Here is a 17348-nt window from a genome sequence, read left to right as displayed (position 1 = left end):
ACACAATATTAGGGCTCATGGTATTGGGGGTAATTTGGCATGGATTGAGTATTGGTTAACAGACAGAAAACAGAGAGTAGGAATAAACGGGTCTTTTTTGGATTGGCAGGCTGTAACTAGTGGGGCACCGCGAGGATCACTGCTTGGGCCTGAGCTATTTACAATCTATATTAATGACTTAGATGAGTGGACCGAGTGTAATGTATCCAAGTTTGCTGACAATACAAAGCTAGGTGGGAAAGTAAGTTGTGAGGAGGACACAAAAAGGTTGCAAAGGGGTACAGACAGGTTAAGTGAGTGAGCAAGAACATGGCAGATGGAATTTAATGTGGAGAAATGTGAAGTTATCCACTTTGGTAAGAAAAATAGAAAAGCAGAATATTTTTTAAATGGTGAATGATTGGGAAATGTGGGTATTCAGAAGGATCTGGGTGTCCTTGTACACGAATCACAGAAAGTTAACATGTAGGTACAGCAAGCAATTAAGAAATAAAATGGTATGTTAGCCTTTATTAAAAAAGGATTGGAATATAAGGGTAAAGAAGTCTTACTGCAATTATATAGGGCTTTGGTGAGACCATACCTGGAGTACTGTGTATAGTTTTGGTCTCATTGCCTAAGGAAGGATATACCTGCCTTAGAGGGAGTGCAACGAAAGTTCACTAGATTGATTCCTGGGATGGAGAGATTGTCCTATGGGGACAGATTGAGTAGACTAAGCTTATATTCCCTGGAGTTTAGAAGAAGGAGAGGTGATCTCATTGAAACATACAAAATTCTTAAGGGGCTTGACAGGGTAGACGCAGGGAGGATGTTTTCCCTGGCTCGGGAGTGAAGAACCAGGGGTCAGAGTCTCAGAATAAGGGGTCGTCATTTAGGACTGAGATGAGGAGAATGTTCTTCACTCAAAGGGTTGTGAATCTTTGGAATCTTTGGAATTCTCTACCTCAGAGGGCTGTGGAGGCTCAGTCGTTGAGTATATTCAAGACAGAGATCCATAGATTTTTGGATATTAAAGGAATCAAGGGATATGGGGATAGTGCAGGAAGCTGGAGATGAGGTAAAAGATCAGCCATGATCTTATTGAATGGCAGAGCAGGCTTGAAGGGCCAAATGGCCTACTCCTGCTTCTATTTCTTATGTACTTGACTGTAATCCTGCACCATAGACTGGACCAATTTTTGAGGGAGAGGTTTGTCCTGTGTGTTACTATTGAAACCCATCTTGGTCTTACAAGATCTCACCAATTTGTTTCTTAGTTCCTACAGTGAGATTAATTTATTCTTAAAATTGAATTACGCTCTAAAATAAGCATTGGAAATAATCTACTATCAAGGCTCTTGCTTAGTAATCTCTTTCCAGCCATTTCCCGATTTATAAGACATCACCTCAAACCCCGGTGGTGAACCATTTCTATTGTGATGTGCTGTTCAAATGTCACTTTACGTATAACATTGCACCTGCACATAAAATGCATTTACATATAAAACAAGGGCATATATCACGTGCATGGGTTTTATGCCAATTTCTCAATGAAACCAAGTGTATGCTTTATTCAAAAGGTCCCCTTGGTTCTGTTTTAGTAAATCTTTATTCCATATAATATGCACTTGTCTATAATTCAAACCTGAGCTTCAAAATATTTTGCATTCCCACCGCCCCGCATTTCTGGAGGTGCTGGCCCATGCTAAGATGTGGTACGTGGCACCCAACTGCCCTTCAGTACTCAGCATCTTTGGCTCTGAACCTAGGCAACAAACGCCGACGAGTTATTCAACCATTGCGGCAGGTATCCTAACCAAACCTGATCCTGCCATCACTTGATCTCCACACTTACTGGTAGGAAAGTGAGCACGAACAAGAACGCTGCAGGGTTTTTTCCCCCCTCTCTAGCTATGGGACACTGAGACCAGGTAAACACCTCTGCCACCATGCCAACTGAAATGAATGAACTCAGCATTAGTGGTGAACCTGTAACCTTCCTGGTTTGTCTGGTTCAGTCCAGCACTGATCAGTACAATAACCAAATGAACTGCTAGCGCAGCTCAGACCCATTTTCCCATGTAAATTGCTGCATGTTATATGCAAAAAAATATGGTACTTTCTGCGTCAGTCCTCTTTCAATTAAGATTAACTGGAAGCGGAACCATCTGATGAAAGGGGCACAGAACAACATGTCCTGAGTTTTATTATAGTATTGGCACCTTTTTGACCTGTAAACTCCCTTCCTGCCTCATGCTGCCACACCATTTTTGAAGCTGAACCAAAGAGTCTCCTGTTCAGAACATTCATTCACTGCAGCTGTTCATAGGTGAAGAATTTTTACTTTTAGTTTAGCTTTGCCCAAGCACCTGAAAAGACTCTGGAGCACGAATGACACAGCTTACCCTTTTTATTCAATTTAAAATTGTACCCACTGCAACGGCAAACAGTATCTCCCACTCAAGCAGGAAGGCAGTAACTGCGGTTCAGCATTAATGATTGATAAGCTAACATTAAGAAAAAAGGATTGGTTTGTTAAACATGAACTTCGATAAGGCATTAATGCTTGGAGGTTTACCAGGAACTATTTTACCTCAGGGCAAAAACTGAGAGGTACATAAACTATTCACCCATACTAATACAAACACAATTTTCCCCATTTAAAAGTACACCTGCTAAGCCTTCAAAGAGTTCTACTTGCATGAAAGACCTCACATATAAATGGCACATTTCACAATTTGTTCAGATCCTCTATATAAAAAAATCTTTCACCAAGCTTGACCTCTGTTGTGATCTTTAGCTGAAATTTTTGGCTGCGTCCTTTTACAGAAGCCAGCTGTCCCTGCAATTCTTCCTAAATTTATCTTTCTCCACTAGAGGGCACTGACTGAATCTCCTACGCAAGGAGTTTGGAAGATTTTGGTTTCATTACCAATAGAGGGGAATTACTAGAGACTGCAGGTTAAAAACAGTAATCCAGTATCCAAGCAGCTCTCGTGGTCCTCTCTCTAGCTGTCAAGATGTTAATGCTTCTACTATCCACTGGCAACTTTAGAATTATTGGCATTACGTGATCCAAAACTCCTACCCTTGTGCCCAACTGCTATTTGCTACTGCAGCAGCAGACTAGTCCACACAGGTCACAAGTGATGCAGAGAACGTTCTCATGCTGCCGTAAGCTCCAGCCAAGCAAGTTCCTTGCAGCACATACATGAGGGAATCTTCAAGGAAAATTTTGTTTGAGTTGCCTGATTGGAGTTCTAATCAATGTGGTTCTGCTGTCCAGGCCAACTGAGGTAATGCAAAGGATAGTGAGAACAGAAAATGCTGGAAAAACTCAGCAGGCCAGGCAACATCCGTGGAGAGAAAATAGAGTCAACGTTTCAGGTGAACCCTTTGTCAAGACTAAAGAAGCACAGGAAATGAAATAGATTAAGAGGCCAGGCTGGGAGAGAACAAAAGAGAAGAAGAGACATTAAGAGGTATTCAAAACGAGACGAGATGGTGATAGGACTAGTGGAGCCAAAGACGGTTCTAGATTAGGTGTGAAATGCGCTGGCAGAATGGGAGACAGCTGCCATGTGGGAGAGAGAAAAAAAAAGAAAGGGGGGGGGGGGAAAGCCCAAAACAAAGGTGTGGATAAAAAATATAAGTAAAAATGTAATAGGGGTCAAGGTTATGATCTGAAATTGTTGAAGGATAGTGAGCCTGTTTACTGTCCCATTGACGGTCTGCACATTGGGTTATGCTGCAGTTTGAGTGTAATGCACACCAGCAGTCTGCTCTCTGCTCAAATTCAAAATGATAGCCGACACTGTTGTATCCGTGTGTTAATGGAGACACGGAATGCAGGAGTTGGTTTAACAGGTGTTTACTGAACAAAGTCTGGAGGTGAACTAAAAGATACAAGACGCTATACAGGCTTATATACCCGAGTGGTCACTACCGGTATTACAGTACACAGGGGCTCTTAAAGGTACATACACTACAATTCCTCCCCTTTTAGATAATTAGTACATAACATTTTAAGTAATCATTAATTAACATGTTACAAGAACAATAATCTACACATTTGCTGAAGTTAATCAATTATAAGTCAGTCTCTCTGGAGGCTTCCTGACTCGGTCCAGATAACGCCTCGGTGGTGTAGTAGTTTTCGGTGGTGTAGTAGGTTCTTTTGGCAAGGTCGATTCGGCTTGAATGCCAGTGTCGGGTTCATCTGGTTCCAGTATCACCGGATCGGAGGTAGATACTATGGGTATCTCTGCTTCATCATTAGGTGTATAGAGTTGTGGTGTAGGTTGTCCCTTTTCGGATGACTCTATGATCTGGTCAGCATGGCGCCTTATTATGCTTTCTCCAATATCCATGGTTTACATCAGCGGTCCTAGTCGTGTGCAAATAGTTCCAGGCTGCCATTTCTCGGTACGGTAGTCCCGGGCCAAAACTTGTTGACCTATCTGGAAGGTTCTAGTTGGCCTTTCATTCATGCCTTGAAATTGCCGGTTCTCTACGTCCCTTCTGATGTTTGGCTTGATCAAATCCAGCCGGTGTGGTGTATGTAACCTGTTCCACCTTAAGAGAACTTAAGCCTGGTCCACCTTAAGAAAGGTACTACTTTCTTTGGCTGCTGTATACGTAATACCGGTGGTGACCACACCGGTATATAAGCACAGTGTAATAATATTGTATTCAGTATAGTCCGACCTCCAACCAGTAAAGACCTGTTGAATTTACTCTTGTGGTCTGTGTAGTAATTCTCACTATAACACACAGTCTTAACAGTGGCGACGAGTCCGATTCTTACCCTGCTGCAGTAATTTCCACGGCGACTTCGTCCACAGACAGGACGTCGAAGAAAGGTTTCCACCCTCATCACCTACGGAAAGACACGTCGAGCGGTAGGCATCGAGCAACCGGAGTGCAGAAGACATCCTGACCTCGAAGCCTCCATCAGCGACTGTCAGCTTCTTCTACTACCTCGTGGTGGGTAAGCCGGGCAGCGACGCGACAGCAAGTCAACCGCTTTGGCTGTACAGACGGGGCTGGGAAGACGGAGGAATAAGGGCGGTGAGGTCGATCGTGACCAGAGATAAGGGCCGGGCCGCTTTCGAGCGAGAGGCGCAGCGCGGGACATCGATCGCGACCGGAGATAAGGGCTGCATTCGGGCTAAAGGCGCAGCGTCTGGGGAAACTGAAGGCGCGAGAGCCGCGGTGAAGCGGAGACAGCGTCGGGGGACGGGTGAAGACCGCCAAGCGCGGGAAAACCGCCATTTTGTGGGCGGAGGACGACGGCAACAGCGGGAAGCCGCTATCTTAGATAACATTAAAAATACGATAAATTGCTACGATGCCTAAACATGGGAACATTAATGCCTTCGACAGTGATATAGAAGACTGGGCTATGTATGTAGAACGCATACAAAACTATTGTAAGGCAAATAAAATTCCTGAGACAGATAAAGCACTAACATTACTAAACTTAATGGGTGCGAAGACATACGGGCAATTGAAACACCTGTTATCACCAGATGAACCGGCGGATAAGACGTTCGAACAGATTGTTACTGTCCTAAAAAATCATCTTAGCCCCACGCCGCTGATGCTAGCGGAACGATTTAAATTTTACGATAGAAGACAGCGGCAAAATGAAAGCAATGCTGAATATTTGATGGAATTACGTAAGCTAGCAAAATATTGTCAGTTTGGAACGGGACTGACAGAGGCACTTCGAGATAGATTTGTGTGTGGTTTATTTAAACAGGATGCACAAAGGCGACTGCTCGAGGAGAATGAGCTGTCTCTCGAGAAGGCGGTCACTATGGCAGCAGCACACGAGGCCGCAGCGAGAGGCACAGCAGTAATGCAGCTACGGCCACTGGAACTCGGTACAAACAAATTGGGTTTGAGTTCTGTCAAATGTTATCGTTGTGGAAAGACAACGCACGATCAGAACCAGTGCTGGTTTAAAAACCAAGAATGCAGAATGTGTGGCAGGTTTGGCCACATAGCTAAAGTATGCCGGTCAGGAAAGAAGACCAGCAATAAAAAGTCACCGCAAGGAAAATATGCAAAGGTACACAAGGTGACAAAGAACAGTTTGACTGAACAGAAGTCAGATTCAGACGCTAGCAGTAATGAACTGGATAGCTTAAGAATACACAACGTTGGTAAGGATACAGACCTCCAGACAATTTGGGTCACTCTTAAGATAGCAGGAGTCCAAGTAAAAATGGAATTGGACACTGGATCGGCATTGACGGTCATGAATAAGAAAGATTACAGAAGGTTATTCCAACATATTCCCTTACAGGATACGGAGATTATATTGAAAACGTACACGGGGCAAAGAGTGTACCCCATCGGAAAAATAGAGGTAGAAGTGGTCCACAAGGGCGAAGGAAGCCAAGTAATGGACTTATATGTGCTACCTGAAGGAGGTCCACCACTACTAGGACGGGAGTGGATTAGGAAAATGAATATGGACTGGCACTCCTTGAAAGCACTAACGGTAGATTCCGGGGAAACAGCTGTCAAACCTAAACGATTGTCCAGAATATTGGATGAGGCTAAAGAGGTGTTCCAGCCGGGACTGGGAACACTGAGAGGAATTACGGCAAACATCAAGATTGATGAACATGCACAACCAAAATTTTTTAAAGCCAGACCGGTACCCTATGCAATACGACCTGCGGTTGAAGCGGAGCTGGAAGCACTAGAACGTTCAGGGGTGCTGTCTAAAGTAGATTGGAGTGAGTGGGCTACACCCATTGTTCCCGTTATGAAACGTCCTGCGAACAATAAGCCAGGAGATCCAGGGAAGGTTCGCATCTGTGGAGATTTCAAGATCACCGTTAGCCGGTGCTTCACACGGTGCAGTATCCGCTTCCACGGATTGAGGATATTTTCGCTTCACTGTCTGGCGCGAAACGCTTCACCAAGATAGACCTGGCGCAGGCGTACTTGCAGATGGAGGTTGAAGAAGGGTCACGCCAATACCTCACGATCAACACGCATCGAGGGTTGTACCGGTACAATAGGCTGGTTTTTGGTGTGGCATCGGCTCCAGCAATTTGGCAGAGGGCCATGGAGCAGGTATTACAGGGAATTCCAGGCACACAATGTTACCTGGACGACATTCTGATCACAGGTGATGGTGATGAACAGCATCTCGCTAACTTGGAACTGGTGCTCAACAGACTGAAAGAGTATGGACTTAGGGTAAATCGGCAGAAATGTGAGTTCTTCCAGAAGCGGATCTCGTACTGTGGTCATGTCATTGACCGGGAGGGGCTTCATAAGTCTCCTGACAAGATAACGGCAGTTGTAAAGGCTCCCGCTCCGGAGAATGTCTCTCAGTTGAGGTTGTTTCTAGGATTAATTAACTACTACCATAAATTTCTGCCAAATCTATCCACGGTGCTGCATCCGTTGAACGCTCTTTTACAGAAAGGGGTACCATGGGACTGGGGCGAAAACTGTAAGAAGGCATTTCGCAAAAGCAAAGAATTGATCACCTCAGAGGAAGTGTTGGCTCACTTCAACCCGACACTGCCTATTCGGTTGGCTTGTGATGCTTCTCCATATGGTATTGGGGCAGTACTCTCACATAAATTGCCAAATGGCACAGAAAGGCCAGTCGCGTTTGCATCCAGATCATTGACCTCCGCTGAGCGCAACTATGCGCAGATCGATAGGGAGTCCCTTAGCCTTGTATGGGGAGTGAAGAAGTTTAATCATTACCTACAGGGCCAAAAATTCACACTTCTGATGGACCATCAACCGTTGGTGTCCATTTTTAACCCTAAGAAGGGTGTTTCGGTGATGACAGCACAGCGTCTCCAGAGATGGTCTCTTTTCTTAGGGGCACATCAATATCAGATAGAATTCAAAGGTACGAAACAGTATGGCAATGCTGATGGCCTGTCGCGCCTGCCACTACCTGAAGATGAAGACACGATGGAAGTTGACCCTGTTGAGTTATTTCATTCGACCATTATCGAGTGTTTACCTGTCACCAACGCCAGTAATGAAAGAGAAACCAGGAACGACCCGACACTGTCCAGAGTCTACGAGGTGACAGTGAAAGGATGGCCAACACGGGGTGATCCTCTGTTACCGGCATTCTCGGCAAGGCGAGACCAGCTGTCCGTCTGCCATGGTACTTTGATGTACGGGACAAGAGTGATTATTCCTCCCAAGTTAAGGGAAAGAGTTTTAAAAGAACTACATGAAGGTCATCTGGGGGGAGTTAAAATGAAAAGTCTTGCTAGGGCTTACGTATGGTGGCCGGGTATTGACCAACAGATTGAGGAGTTAACGAAAAGCTGCGCTGGGTGTCAAAAAGTGCAAAATGCACCTCCGATAGCACCGCTACACCCATGGGAATGGCCTTCAGCCCCATGGCAACGCGTACACATTGACTTTGCTGGTCCATTCATGGACTCCATGTTCCTAATCGCGGTGGACGCACATTCCAAATGGTCAGAAGTCATCAAGATGAATACCACTACTTCAGAAAAGACAATTGCGGTGTTAAGAACAATATTCGCAAGGAACGGATTGCCAGAACAGATCTGTTCGGACAACGGACCACAGTTTGTATCGGAAGAATTCCAACAATTCTTAAAGAAGAATGGAGTTAAACATTATACCTCTGCCCCATATCATCCGGCGACAAACGGGTTGGCTGAAAGATTTGTCCAGACATTCAAAAAGGCTATTAAGGCCATGAATGATGATCAGATTCCACTGCAACACAAGCTCGATAAGTTCCTGATGTCATATAGAAACGCCGATCATGCCGTGACTAACCAAAGTCCTGCTATGATGTTTTATAACAGGAGGTTGCGGTCCAAGTTGGACTTGTTAAAACCAAATGTGCGGAGGGAAGTGGAAAACAAACAGTTTCGGCATATTAACAGCAAGACCACTCGAACTTTCGACGTAGGACAACCAGTGATGGCAAGGGGCTATGGAAACGACAAATGGCAGTCCGGAACAATCCGGGCCAGACAAGGACCTCTGATGTACACCGTAGATATTGGTCATAATGTGATAAGGCGTCATGCGGATCAACTGGTAGAGTCGAGAGCAAGGGTCGAACCCATGGTTGTGACAGAGACAGCTGTGGAAGACGTTCATGAACCTGAAGCATCTACCTCGGCCGAGAATGTATTTGATGATGATGACACCAAATACATTGGCAACCAACTAGAGGAGGCACCTCAGCAACAAGAATCAGAGACCACTGAAAGGCGTTATCCAAGCCGAATCAGAAAGCCTCCTGAGAACCTTTGAACTGTTATACCTGAAGTTATATATGTATATATGTTATGTTTATTTGGGGATATGACTGTTAAGCTAAAAAGGGAGGATTGTGGTGTATGTAACCTGTTCCACCTTAAGAGAACTTAAGCCTGGTCCACCTTAAGAAAGGTACTACATTCTTTGGCTGCTATATACGTAATACCGGTGGTGACCACACCAGTATATAAGCACAGTGTAATAATATTGTATTCAGTATAGTCCGACCTCCAACCAGTAAAGACCTGTTGAATTTACTCTTGTGGTCTGTGTAGTAATTCTCACTATAACACACAGACTTAACAGCCGGCATCTTAGTCTTCTATTGAAAAACATCATGGCGGGAGTTTGCTTTGTAACCACATGTGTTGCATTCCTGTACGCAAACAAGAAGTTATCTACCTTATGTTGTAGATTTATTTCTTCATTACCCATGGCATTTATGGCCTTCTTGAAGGTCTGGACAAACCTTTCAGCTAATCCATTGGTGGCGGGATGGTATGGGGCGGACGTGTAGTGCTTAACCCCATTATTTTTTAAGAACTTCCTGAATTCTTCGGACACAAATTGCGGTCCATTATCAGAACAGATCTGTTCAGGCAGCCCATTCCTGGCAAATATGGTCCTTAATACCGTGATGGTTTTTTCCGTGGTGGTGGAGGACATCTTTATTACCTCCGGCCACTTGGAGTGTGCATCAACCGCGATTAAGAACATTGAGTCCATAAATGGACCAGCAAAGTCGATATGTACCCTTTGCCATGGAGATGAGGGCCACTCCCATGGATGTAGAGGGGCTTGTGGTGGGGCGTTTTGGACCCTCTGGCATCCTAGACAGCTCTTGGTCATTTCTTCGATGTCTCCATCGATACCTGTCCACCACAAAAACGCTCTGGCTAGGTTCTTCATTTTCACTCCACCCAGATGCCCCTCATGAAGCTCCTTTAGCACTTTATCCTGGAGTTTGGGTGGAATCACCACTCTGGATCCACACATCAAGGTTCCTCGGCACACTGACAGCTGTTCTCTTCTTTGCGAAAATGCTGGCAACAGTGGTTCGCCATGTGCTGGCCATCCCTTCACCGTTAAATCGTAGACTCATGAGAGAGTCGGGTCATTGCTCGTTTTCTTTTCAATGGTAGAATTTGTTACTGGTAGACATTCCACTATGGTTGAGTGGAACATCTCCACTGGGTCCACTGTAGGTGCCTCTTCTACCATTGGCAACGGTAGGCACGATAAACCATCAGCATTCCCATGCTGTTTTGATCCTTTGTATTCTATGTCATATTGGTGTGCCCCTAGGAAAAGGGACCACCTCTGTAGCCTTTGCGCTGTCATAATGGGAACGCCTTTTTTAGGGTTGAATATGGAGACGAGGGGTTGATGGTCAGTCAAGAAGGTAAATTTTTGTCCATGTAGGTAATGGTTGAATTTCTTCACTCCCCACACCAGGCTGAGTGCTTCCCTGTCGATCTGGGCATAGTTACGCTCAGCTGAGTTCAATGAGCGTGACGCAAAAGCTATCGGCCGCTCCAAGCCATCAGGGAATCTATGCGATAATACTGCTCCTACGCCGTAAGGGGATGCATCACACGCCAGTCTGATTGGCAGTGATGGGTTGTAATGAGCCAACACTTCCTTGGACGTGATCAACCCTTTGCATTTATGGAAGGCATGTTTACAGTTTTCGCTCCATTTCCAAATTACTCCCGTTTGTAGCAGTGCGTTAAGAGGGTGCAGAACAGTTGAAAAGTTCGGTAAAAATTTATGATAGTAATTTATCAATCCCAGGAACGACCTTAATTGTGAGACATTTTCAGGTGCTGGGGCTTTTATGACTGCTTCAATTTTTTCAGGTGACTTATGCAACCCTTCTTCGTTAATTATATGGCCACAATATGATATTTGTTTCTGGAAAAATTCGCACTTGGGGCGATTTGCTCGTAGGCCCCGTTCTCTCAGCCTAGTGAGCACCTGCTCCAAATTGGCAAGGTGCTCATTGTCGTTTTCTTCTGTTACAAGGATGTCGTCTAGGTAGCATTGAGTCCCCGGAATCCCTTGCAGGACTTGCTCCATAGCTCTTTGCCAGATAGCTGGAGCTGATGCTACTCCGAAAACCAGTCGATTGTACTGGTACAGGCCTTTGTGTGTGTTTATCGTGAGATACTTTTTAGAGGCCTCCTCAACCTCCATCTGTAGATATGCCTGTGCCAAGTCAATTTTGGTGAAACTTTTCCCTCCGGATAGTGAGGCGAAAATAACTTCAATCCTCGGAAGAGGATACTGTACCGTGTGAAGGACCGGGTTTACAGTCACCTTGAAGTCCCCACAGATGCGAATTTTTCTCTGTTCTTCAGATTTATCATTACTCAACATTTTCTTCATGACCAGGACGATGGGTGTTGCCCACTCGCTCCAATCTACCTTGGATAACATGCGTGCCTTTTCCAAATTCTCCAGCTCTGCATCGACTGCTGGACGAATTGCGTATGGCACTGGCCTTGCCTTAAAAAACTTGGGAATTGCCGCATCTTCTACTTTTATTGAGGCGGTGACGCCTTTCAAGGTTCCTAGTTCCTGTTGAAACACTTCTTTGGCGTTGGCCAAGATGTCTTTTAATCGTTCAGGTATGACGTCATCATCATTTTTTTTCTTACTGGTCACCGTCAGTGCCTGAATGGAGTGCCAGTCTAAACGTATCTTCCTGATCCATTCACGTCCCAACAGCGGTGGACTACCATCTTGCAGAACGTATAAATACAACTTCTGTATTTCCTTGCCGTTGTATACAACAGGCACCCTTATTTTCCCTCTGGGGTATACTTTCTGCCCCATATATGTCTTCAAGATAATGGATGTGTCTTTCAAAGGTATATGCGGAAATAGCTGCTCGTAATCCCGTCGACTTATGACGGTCAGAGCTGATCTTGTATCTCGCTCCATTTTAACTGGGGACCCTGCTATTGTGAGGGTAACCCAAATGGTCTGGTAATCTTCTTTGGCAATTACATTATGTAATTTGAGACAGCTTAGTCTCTTGTTTCCGGAGTCGATATCGCTCTTCTGGTCTTCGGAGCTACTGTCCGTCATCATTTGTACCTTTCTGTACTTTTCCTGATTGATTTTTTTTCTGTCAGTGGATTTTTTGTTTCCAGATCGGCATACACGTGCAATGTGTCACATCTTTCCGCATTGCCTGCATGCTTTGTCCTTGAACCAGCAGTCCCTCTGGTCATGGGTGGATCTGGCGCAGCGATAACATCTCTCGAAACCCCATGTCATTTCATGGGTGCCGAAGTCCTGTGGCTTTTGCTGTATCTCTGCAGCTCCTCTTGCTGCTGCTTCGTATGATACAGCCACACTGAAAGCCTTGTCCAGTGTCAAATCTTTCTCAGAAAGTAGCCTTTTCTGTGTTCCTTCACTTAGGAGACCGCAGACGAATTTGTCTCGTAGAGAATCTGCCAGTCCTGCCCCGAATTGGCAGCGCTTTGACAGCTTTCTTAATTCGGTGAGGTAATCAGCGTTACTTTCATTCTTGTGCTGATTCCTCCTGAAGAATTTGAATCGTTCCATCAGCAGCGGTGTTGGGTTTAAGTGCTCCTGTTGGGTATCAATAATCTCCTTAAAATTCTTGTCCATCGGTTTGGCTGGAGTGATTAAGTTTTGTAACAGCCCGTATGTCCTTGCGCCCATCAGATTTAGAAGTATCGATGCCTTTTTATCATCCTCTACTTCATTCACTGTGCAATATACCTCCACTCTTTCCACATATGTGGTCCAATCCTCTATATCACTATCGAAAGCAGTAATATTGCCAGTCTTAGGCATCCTGAAAATCAAAAATGGCGCCTCCCGCACTTTCCTTTCTTCCCTGCCGAGAAAAAATGGCGCCTCCCGCGCTTTCCCGCCACTGCCGCTGCTGACAACACTGTTCTCCGCGGTTTTTATTTACACAGATATTTTTAATGGAGACTTGTTCCCGCCGGACTCTCTGGGACTTTTCCCTCCCTCTGCTTGGTCCAAACGCCGACCTGCTTTGCAGCGCCGGCCGTCTCCCGAGTGCTCCACCCTCCGTCTCTGTTTGCCTCCGCCTTCCGACTTGCTGCTCGGCCCCGCTGCAGAGCCACCCGATCGAGCCCCAGCCCGCCGCCCAGGAAGGATTAGTGCAGTACCTGCCACCAGCCCGGCTAGCTGGTGAAACCAGTTTTTTTTTTTCTTTTTTTTTCTTCGACTTTCGTCTGAGGAATCGATCTCCTTGAGGTGCTGCCGAATTGCAGGTAAGTCCGTTTCCAATTCGTCGCCACTGTTGTATCCGTGTGTTAATGGAGACACGGAATGCAGGAGTTGGTTTAACAGGTGTTTACTGAACAAAGTCTGGAGGTGAACTAAAAGATACAAGACGCTATACAGGCTTATATACCCGAGTGGTCACTACCGGTATTACAGTACACAGGGGCTCTTAAAGGTACATACACTACAGACACTATATCAGTAGTCTCATTCAATACAGCCACAGTGAGGTTAGAGCGCATTGTTGGAGCAATGTAAAGGAAACTATATTATAACTGTCCTGAAAGTGCTACATAGGGAATGTAGAAGAAATTTTACTCTTTATCTAATCTGTGCTTTATCTACCCTGGAGTACTTAGAGTAGAATCATAGAATCATAGAAGGAGGCCATTTGACCCGTCGAGCCCGTGCCGGCTCTCTGCAAGAGCACTTCAGCTAGTCCCACTCCCCCGCCCTTTCCCCATTGACCTTTTACCTGAATTGTTTTTCAGTTGCTTTTATGTTTTACATTAACGCAGAATTACTTATTAACTCTTTGGTAAGGGCCACTTATGTTTCTTAACTATAGGCATGGGGCTGGGAATCAGAAGAGTGTCACTTCATCACTGAGAGCCGTGTTTCCATTTTTTTTTAGCAAGAAGGTATCAGATAGCTTTTTTAAAAGGCTGTTAGTCCTGCATGAATAAAGTTGGAGGCCTAGAAATTCAGTTGCTTGCGCCAGCCGTTAACGCCTTAAGAGAAGTGAATTTCGGGCGCTATGCGTGTAGCGTCCGGGCGCAGCGCGATCTGCGCCTCGCCCCAAATTAAGTAGACATTTAGCGCCGGCGCAAAGTTTAGCGCGCGCTCACCTGCGCGCGCAGAAAATGACGTCATATCCTCGTGCAACGCCCTTTGCGCGCCCCGATCCAGAACGTCAGTGGGACCATTGTGCGGCCGGCGGCCCGCACGCTTGTTTAGTGGAACGCAACAGAGCCGACGCGGGACCCGGGGAGCGTAAATTAAAGGGCACTTACCCTGCACTATAAAGGGCGGGCATTTTGCAGCAAACACTCTTGTGCAACGGATTTCTGGAGAGAGGCCAAGGAAGACAGCTTTCTGGTTTGGGCCAACACTAGCTCAGGTATTTTTGGCTTCAGGCCAGAGCATTGCAAGTGGCCTCTTGTATATTTGACTGTTTGGCAGCATATTATGGGGGCTGCATGGGGTGCCAACGCTGAGTTTCAGCGTCATGTCCGTAGGGCTCGCAGACGTGGTGTGAGAGGGGCAGCCCTGGCTAGATGCAGAGGGGGCAACAGGCGTCGGCAATATAGGCCTTACCCAGTCAGGGCATACCGCCAGCAGCGCACCTACCTCAACATGAGTGGCGCGCGATGTGTAAAAAGGCTGAGATTCCGAAAGGAGGTGGTTGGAGAGATCTGCCATCTGCTTCGCAGAGATCTGCGTCCAAAGCTCAGGAGCAGGACGTCTCTGTCGGTGGAGGCGAAGGTGACGGTGGCCTTGAACTTCTATGCCACCGGCTCCTTCCAATCCGCTGCTGGGGACATTGCTAACATATCCCAGTTCGCCGTGCATTGCTGCATCTGCCAGGTGACCGATGCCCTTTTCAGAAGGAGACGCCAATTCATCTCCTTCCCCATGGCCCTGGAGAGGCAGCATCAGCGTGCACTGGGATTTGCAAGATTCGCGGCCTTCCCCTTGGTGCAGGGCGCCATTGACTGTACGCATGTGGCTTTGCGGGCACCTGTGGAGCATGCCGAGGATTACCGCAACCGGAAGGGCTACCATTCCCTCAATGTGCAGCTGGTGTGTGACCACAAGCAGCGCATCCTAGCTGTCAATGCCCGCTTTCCAGGCAGCAGCCACGATGCCTTTATCCTGCGGCAGACAACTGTGCGTGACATGTTCAGGCACAGCCTCCCCCAAGAGGATGGCTTCTCGGGGACAAAGGCTATCCTTTGTGTACCTGGCTCATGACCCCGCTCCGCGCGCCCAGGACCCCTGCTGAAGAGGCATACAACGAGAGTCATCAAGTGAGCAGGAACATAATCGAGCAAACAATTGGCGTCCTCAAGCAGTGGTTCCGCTGCCTGGATCGTTCTGGCGGATCTCTGCAGTATTCCCCGGACCGAGTGTCCCAATTCATCGTTGTTTGCTGCATGCTGCACAACCTGGCTCTCCGCAGGACTCAGGCACTGCCACCTCACGTTGGACCACCACCTCAGGAGGAGGAGCAGGAGGAGCATGAGGAGGAGGAGCAGGAGGAGGAGGAGTACCATCCCAGGAGGGAGCGAGAAGGTCCAAGGGCCGTCCGTCGGCGGCTTATTGAACATCACTTCTAAGCCCCCTGTCAGGGAATGCCTTGTGGCCATGAAGGAACATGAACGCAGCCGCTCCGCAAGCCCTCAGCCGGCGAAGGCAACAAACACTTACAGCAACAAACATGGACACTCATGAATAAAGAGAAATCTTTATTTTAGACCAATGAAACCCCTTCCCACATGAAACCCAGAAACATTCAACGGCCCCAAAAAACAGTACATCAAATGACTCACTCCCACAACCTGGGGAGGAATAACTGAACATTTGGACAAAAATGGCCTTCATCCTCGGCCTTAACCCAAAAAACATCCCCAGAAACAAAACAACCATCCCCAAAAGAAACATAGGCATCGCCATATAAAATAACACTTGGCCACACCGTCTACTTATTGGGCCGCGAGGGCGAGACCTTGTCGAGCCTTTTGGGACCCCTGCCCGGCCTGCTGCTCCTCCGCAAGCTCTGCACAGTGGCTGCTGCGAGGCTGGGGAAAGGCTCCTGAGGGTTAGATGTCCTTCCGGCAGATGCCCTTGGGGGGCGGCCTAGACGGGGTTTGCCCCTCGAGGGGCCGGCTGGTGATTGGTGCAGCTGTGCCTGGCCAACATCATTCGCAGCCGCTTGCCGTTGAGGCGCCACTGGGGGAGTGGCGGTGACGGCTGGAGGAATGTGTGCAATCTGGCGGATGGTCGGCCCTGGCTGGTGATGTGGCACTCTGGCACTCGCACAGGCCCGCACTGCAGCATGCGCACCAATCTGCCGAAGGGTAGGCCGCTGTGCTGCTGCAGCGTGGCGGGTGTCCAGGCGATGCCTGGCTGATGCAGCGCGTGTGGCAGCAGTCAGTGCCCCTGTTGCCCTGGTCTGCGACCGCAACAGAGCAGCCACTGTCTGGACGGCATCACTGATCAGCCGGCCACTCGCGGCATGTGAGGCCCCGAACTCGTGCACACTACTAGCCAGGGACTCGATGGCCTCAGGCATCCGTGCCACTACCCCCATCAGCTCGGTGTGCCGGCGATCCGAATCCTGGGCCATTTGATCGAGGTGGCGCACCTCCTCTGAGTTGAACGTGCCGGACTGGAGTCCGGACTCTCCCGCTGGGGAGCAGGGGGCAGAGCTGGCCGACCCTTGCCACGTTGCCGGCGGTGACTGGGCCCAGCAACTGCACTCCCCTCCGATCCTTCCCCCCTCTGGGGGGAAGGCCGCGGACCAACCGCAGCCCTCCTGGGTTGCTGGACGCCACTGGTCCCAGCAGCTACACTCCCCTCCGACACTTCCTCCAGGCTCTCCTCCAGGGAAGACGTGTCCACTACTTCGGCATCTGCAGCCGCACCTGACTGCTGCCCTGATGGTCCGCCTTCCTGTTCATCCTCCTCCTCCTCCTCGGAGGGGCTGTCACTGGCAGCTTCAGGGAGCGCCTCGTCACCAGCTGAAAGCAGGAAGGCACAAGAGT

The sequence above is a fragment of the Somniosus microcephalus genome, chromosome 1, assembly GCF_052327205.1.
Source record: "Somniosus microcephalus isolate GS21.2 chromosome 1, FLI_Smic_1.0, whole genome shotgun sequence".
NCBI classification, from domain to species: domain Eukaryota; kingdom Metazoa; phylum Chordata; class Chondrichthyes; order Squaliformes; family Somniosidae; genus Somniosus; species Somniosus microcephalus.
The sequence above is the reverse complement of the archived record's forward strand: the minus strand, read 5'-3'. Positions refer to the sequence as shown.